Source organism: Sapajus apella, unplaced genomic scaffold (genome assembly GCF_009761245.1).
Source record: "Sapajus apella isolate SASKATOON/1434 unplaced genomic scaffold, GSC_monkey_1.0 scaffold102, whole genome shotgun sequence".
In the NCBI taxonomy this organism is placed as follows: domain Eukaryota; kingdom Metazoa; phylum Chordata; class Mammalia; order Primates; family Cebidae; genus Sapajus; species Sapajus apella.
The window spans coordinates 1,340,881-1,347,722 of NW_022437042.1; the positions used below are offsets into that span (position 1 = coordinate 1,340,881).

The following is a 6,842-nucleotide window of genomic DNA, read 5'->3' on the forward strand; positions in this document are numbered from 1 at the left end:
GATAGAGGCAGCACTAAACAGATTTTGTACCTATAGCACATACATGCTAGATGCAATTTCCTTGCTACAGCTCAATGCAAGTAATGAAATTTTTCTTTAGGCAGACCATATGCTTTTATTAAAGTAGTACATTTAAAGGGAAATGGATATACTCTAAATATTTAGAATACATCTCTAGCTCTGTTTCCACGTTGTTATTTAGGCTCCCTTGTCCTTGTAATGTTAATAGTACCAATTAGGCTTACAAATAAGTGTGAGTTTAATGGCTGAGCTCTAACAAACTGCTTGCATTGTTTATCACTGCAAAGATGAATAGCTTTAGGAGGCTGCTCTCTCAGCCAATCTAGTTAAAATCAGTGGTGATGTGAATGTTCAAGTTAGTTTGGGGAGGTTTATACATTGTAGCTGAAGAACCCTGTTGAATAACTTGACCATTTCACTCTTAGAGCTTTAGTTCTGTTAACTCAGTGTTGCTACTTGTGTGATCTCATAGACCTTACCCAGTCCTCAGGCTTAGAATGTACTACCAGCCTCTGTTAGAGGTGATGCTTTATATCAGCATTGTGCTTAACAGTTTTTCAAAGCTTACCCATAAGCATTATTTGATTTTAAACTTAAGACTCAAAGAAATAGAGTAGGTAGTCTTATTTCAAACAGGCTCTCAAAGGCTAATGTCAGACAGCTAATAAAGTAATTGGAGCTGGTAGGAACCCTTAGAAAACTGTTGTAGATATACAGAGAGAGAGATAGATAGGCAGATATCAGGTGATGCAAATTTAAAATAGTGTTCAGTCAGAAAAAATGAGAAAATATAAAATATTTTAATCATTATAAAAGCAATTCATGTATATTTTTAAAACTTCCAAACAATTATAAGTATATAAATTAGAAAGTGAAAGCAAACTCCACCCTCCCTCCAAATCCCTTTTCCTATGTGTTATTTTCAATAATTTGGTGCATATTTGTCTTTTTTCTACACATATAGTACATATGTGGATGTATGTATCTGTGTATAAGTGTGTAACCAAAATGGGATATTATACATGCTATACGTGCTAGCCCACAATTCATATTTTTATCTTCACAATGTGCCACGGGTATTTTTTCTTGTCACTACTTATGAATCCACCCTACACTTACTAATAGCTGTGTTCATAGAATAGATGTACCATTAACCAGTTCCCTGTTGCCTCATAGGTAGTTTCCTGTTTGGGGCTATTTTAACTAGTGCTTCAAAGAGTATCTTTGTTTACATATGTTGACACACTTGAGTATTCCCATATGATAGTTTCACAAAATTGGAAATGGTAGGTCAAAGTATATGCATTTTAGATTTTAATAGACAGTGTCTAAGTGCCTTCCAAAGAGGTTGTACAATTTACAGTATATGAAAGTACATGGAAGGTTATTTTGAAGAAATAGCTGACAGGATGTAAAGACTGATTGGATTAGGAAGAAAAAGCAGAGTCAAAGATAACTTCAAACTCTGAGGTCTGCGTGATTTAAAGAATAGCGTCACCTTTGACAGACACAGGGAAGTTTGAAGGAAGCATGGTTTAAAGGGGAAAAAAAGAGTAAAGATGAAAGGACAAAAGGCCTAAGACTGAGTGTCTGCATTCCCCATAGTAAGAAAGCAGAAAGAAAAGCCACCCAAGGCAACAGAGGATGCATAATCAGAAATGTAGGTGACAAATCTACAAAGAAAGGGTTCTAAGGAGCGGCTAATCCTTCTGACATGGCATAGAGGTAAGGAATAAAACGTGGCTTTGAATGTAGTAATCAGAAAATCACTGGTAGCCTTTGAGAATGCAGTTTAATATTGGGGAACTGGAAAACATGTAAAGTGATTTTTAAAAATGGGAAAGGATCTTTCATAAGGATTAGTCATTTTAGAACGTCAGTAATGAAAGGAAAAAGGAAAAGAAAAGTGAATGCTGAACAATTTGCCCTCCCACCCATCTGAAGGACATCACTAGAAATTCCTGTTTGGGTCTTGCCTCCTTTTCTGGTTATAAGAGGTCTGATATATAAACAGTCCCAGTGGGGTAAGCTATTGAGCTTTCCTTAGCCTAGAGTGCTCTAGACAGAGCAGGAATGAGAGAAGGAACCAACAATCAGGGGAGATAGGAAAAAATATGAAAGAATAAGATGGTAAAGACATGATTTACCTACTCCAAATTTTTTTGTTCAAATTGCCAACCTAATTAAATAAACAATGTCAATATACACAATGTATCACTACACAAGCATTAAAATGATTGCACAGGCTGGGCATGGTGGCTCATGCCTATAATCCCAGCACTTTTGAAGGCAGAGTCAGGAGGATTGCTTGAGGCCAGGTGTTCCAGACCAGCTTGGGCAGCATAACGAGACCCTAGCTCTACTTAAATACAAATAATAATAATAACTGTACAACTCTCGATACATTGACATGGAAAGACAAAATATTTTAGGTCAAAAATAGATGATAAAATGGCATGTTTGTGTAATCTCATGCATATAAAGTTATATTCATCTTTGTATTTAATACCAAAGAATATTCAACATATATTAACAATGATTCCCTGGGTGGTGTGATTACAGGTAATTTTTTGTACTCTTTATTATTTGTAATGTATGTGTGAGTTTATCATTTTACTTTATCAATAAAAGTGTTGTTAACTGCCTTCTTGGCTCCAGGCTTTGGCAAAAGGCAATCACCACTGGGCTGGATAAGCCAGATGGTGGAGAAGAGATGGGAGTAAGTTCTGAGAGCACTCTTTTTTTTTTCTGAAAGATTGTCAGAACAGATAAGCCACAACTAGAAGCAGAAACAACCCAGGACATTTTGACAAAGACAATTTTTGCTTTAGGAATCAGGGATAAAAAGAAAAATAAAGTAACACCTAGGAATTACATGAAATAAAGTGAGATAAGCTTCAGAGATGGGGCAGAGTTCAGAGATAAATTGAGGCTGTCTCTGGCACACTGTACCAAGTTCCTTTTTTTTTGAAACGGAGTTTCACTCTTGTTGCCCAGGCTAGAGTGCAATGGCGCAATCTCAGCTCACTGCAACCTCCACCTCCCAGGTTCAACCGATTCTCCTGCCTCAGCCTCCCAAGTAGCTGGGATTACAGGCATGCACCACCACATCCTGCTAATTTGGTCTTTTTAGTAGTGATGGGGTTTTTCCATGTTGGTCAGGCTGGTCTCAAATGGTCGATCTCAGGTGATCCACCCACCTCAGCCTCCCAAAGTGCTGGGATTACAGGCATGAGCCACCATGCCCTGCCTCAAGTTCTTTTTTAAAAAAGATGATAATGGAATGGTTTGTTCTTATATCAAAATGTCATGTTTCTATTCAAAAAAATCCAACCTATTCCCTAAAATCAGATTTCTTGGCTACCTTATACTGGCATATTTTCAGAAAGCCAACAAAACTGAACTCCAGGTACACATCACAAAAAATTTAATGATCTCAGACACACTGTAAGCAATCCCTACAGTGTGCAAGTCTCCCAAGGTGTTTTCATTGCTTAGGTTTGTGTTATAAAATTATTACTTCCTTAAGAAAATGGCAATTTGTGAAGCATTCCATATTTTTTAAAAAAGAAAGAAAATGGATTTATAAGTCCTAGGAATTGTTCTTTGCAGGCATGAAATACTGCCAAGTAAAGAAAGTGTACTGAGACAAAAATAAAATCATCTTAGTCAGCTGCCCTATCTGCCTCTATTCAAGTAAGTCCTCTTAACAACCATACTCTCCTGCCACCCACATGCACACACCTTTCCCATATAACTTATTGAAAAATGTTGAGAGATCTTGGGAGGGATTTCTGTTCACATTTGAAAAATGGATGCGGGAGGAAACCAGTCATTTCATAACTGGTTGAAGACATGAGGGGTTAAAGGGATTACTCCATTCCATTAAAAAGGTTCCACTTAATATAAAGATTTTATTAAGATATCTCTTCACAAATAATGATTTTAAACCTTCTTTCATTGATATTCAAAAGGTAACAGTCCCGGAAACAGAATCTCTGCCAGTAGTCATCACTTGATGCTTACAGTAGATTTGCGGGTATGTCAAAAACTGTTAATCATGTGGGTCTTTGGTTAATCCACTTTAATTATCTCCATGGTCTACGTGGCAAAACCAAGTGGATTTTTATTATGAAAAAAGAATCACTGTATAATTGCCAGTGATGCAAAATTAATGAGGATAACTCAAGTTTTATGGTAGATTAGCATAGGAACCAAAAGCTGTAACAGGTGCTTAGTCAAAGTAATTTCCAAACTTCAGGACTGATCTTCCTTTTGCTTGTGATAAAGCAGAACCACAGCCCTAGAAATGCAAAGAAAAATATTACCCACTAAAAGAAATTCAGATCAGAAAATTGCCCCTGAAGTATATGTGTCTGTGCTTAAAGCATGCATATTAACACCTCCTAGCAAAGTAATGACTTTCCATTTTAACTGCTTACCTTAGAAATGATTACTTATTCAACCAAAGAGACAGGGGAACAAATAATGAGCAATTAAGAATCTTTCTTGGGCCTAATTTATGCTGAAAAATTCAAAAGTACATGTATGTTTCTACCACATATGCATAGTTTAGAGTTCCCCCCACCCCCATCATACATCCCTTCTTTCACTTAGCTTCCTTGGAGGCACAGCACAAAGAATACTATAGTCAAATATATACTCTTTTAATCCAAGCATCAATCACTCATCTTGGTTATCCATGTAGTTGCATAAGTCTAAAACTAGAGTCATCCTTGACACACTTCCATCTTCTTCATTTCCAATATTTAATCAGCTTCTAAGATGTATTGACTACATCTTCTAAATCTTCTGAATGCATTTCCACTTTTCTCCAGTTCCACTGGCAATATTCTAGCCAAAGCTATTAACATTTTTTATTCAAATTTGTGAAACAAATTGCCTACATGGTATCTCTTAGATCTTTCAAATTTGACATTTCTAAAACTGAATTGATGGTTAACAGTCCCCAAACCGACCCCTACCTGGTCCACTTTCAATGCTTCTCACTTAATGAATGGAAGCACTAATCATCAAGTTATACAAGATAGAAATCTAGGTGTCATCCACAAATCTCTCCTCTTTTCCACATACAACTGAAATCAAATATACCTCCTAAATGCATTAAATTCCTTTTTCTTATTTTTATTCCTGCCACAATCACCATTATACTCCTTAAATATGAATGCCCAAAACACTCTAGAAGGCTCTAATTTGTGTAACAACATTCACTTCCCAATTCTAAATTATCTGTGTATGCAGTAGAAAAATGTTTTAAATCATGCCCTCCCAGCACTCTTGCTTAAGTCTTCACTGGCTTCCCATGACTTTTAGGATAAAAATTAAATTCCCCCAGAAATCTCTGAGGTCATGACTTTTCTGGCTCCACTTCCTTATTTCTACAGGTTTATCTTGCCATTCTTGCTCTCACTCTCTTTCTACTCAGTTCTCACTAGCCTTTGTAGAAACCAACTTGCCATGCTTTCTTTCTTCTGCAACAAGAACTTCGTACAAGGTTTTCTTAGAAAGAAACCCCATGATATTAACTTAAGTCACTCCTACTCATCTTTCTGATTTTACCTCCATCATCAACTCCAGTTCCACCACATTGCACAACTCCTGGGGTTGCTCTTTATGTTGTAGTCCATAAGAATGGAACCTCTTGCATTTGTAAAGTGTACCCCCTGAGAAAAGTCCCGGTTTCTTATCTTTCTGTCTTTCTCACGGAAACCTTTTTTGACCTTTGCAACAAGGTTATAGGATCATGTAGCTTTCATACTTTACACTCACAACAGTTGTATTTTTGACATTTGTGTGATTACTCAATTAGGTTTTCTTTTCCCCACAAGACTCATAAGGGTGAGGGCCTTGTCTGTTTTGTTCATTGCTCTATACCCAATGGAGGTACTCTAGACACCTATAGCACAGTGCGTGTTTTATAGAAAGGCACTCAAAATATTTGTGTTGATCAAAGACAAAAATGGAGATGTAAGAGAAGCTATGAAAAGTTGCTCTTCCTCTATATTTTAGAGTGGAACGTGCTTTTACCTACTCCTCATTTCTAGTTTTTAGTACATTTATATTTTTTCATCACAGTTTGTTCTATTTAACATATTTATGATGATCCTTACTTCCTCTCCAAATGCTTTCCCTTCAGCTAGTATCCTTGAAGCATAGGAGGTTCACTTTCCATGGAAGCAGAAATGAATCAGGTAGGATAAATAATTAACTTTTCCTCACTCTAGAGTATTTAGCATATGCTAATGAAACACATAATTAACATTATCATTATCATTCATTCTTATATTTTTATTATGCTAAAAATTGAGCTACCATATGACTCAGCCATCCCACTGCTGAGTACATACACAAAAGAAAGTTTAGCAGTATATCCAAGACATTAATATATCTGCACTCCTGTGTTTTTTGCAGCACTGTTTATAATAGCTAAGATTTGGAAGCAACCTAAGCATCCATCAAAAGATGAATGGATAAATAAAATCTGGTACTTATACAAAATGGAGGACTATTCATCCATAAAAAAGACTGAAATCCAGTCATTTGCAACAACATGAATGGAACTGGAGGTCATTATGTTAAGTGAAATAAGCTGGTCATAGAAAGACAAATATCACATATTCTCACTTGTGGGAGCTAAAAATTAAAACGATCAAAATCATGGAGATAAAGAACAGAAGGATGGTTACCAGGACTGGGAAGGGTAGTGAGGAGTGGGTAGGGGGGAAGTGGGGATAGTTAATCAGCACTAAAAATAGAGGGAATGAATAAGATGTAGTATTTGATAGCACAACAGGGTGACT

At 36.5% G+C, this 6,842-nt stretch overlaps 1 long non-coding RNA gene across 1 annotated transcript; it reads left to right on the forward strand.

Annotated features, from left to right (window-relative positions):
* The first annotated feature begins 240 nt into the window (after window positions 1-240).
* On the forward strand, window positions 241-6,609 carry LOC116536561. The gene is made up of 3 exons (XR_004262709.1): window positions 241-251; window positions 1,347-1,353; window positions 6,474-6,609. It is a non-coding gene; the product is annotated as an uncharacterized LOC116536561 (long non-coding RNA).
* The last annotated feature ends 233 nt before the right edge of the window (window positions 6,610-6,842 follow it).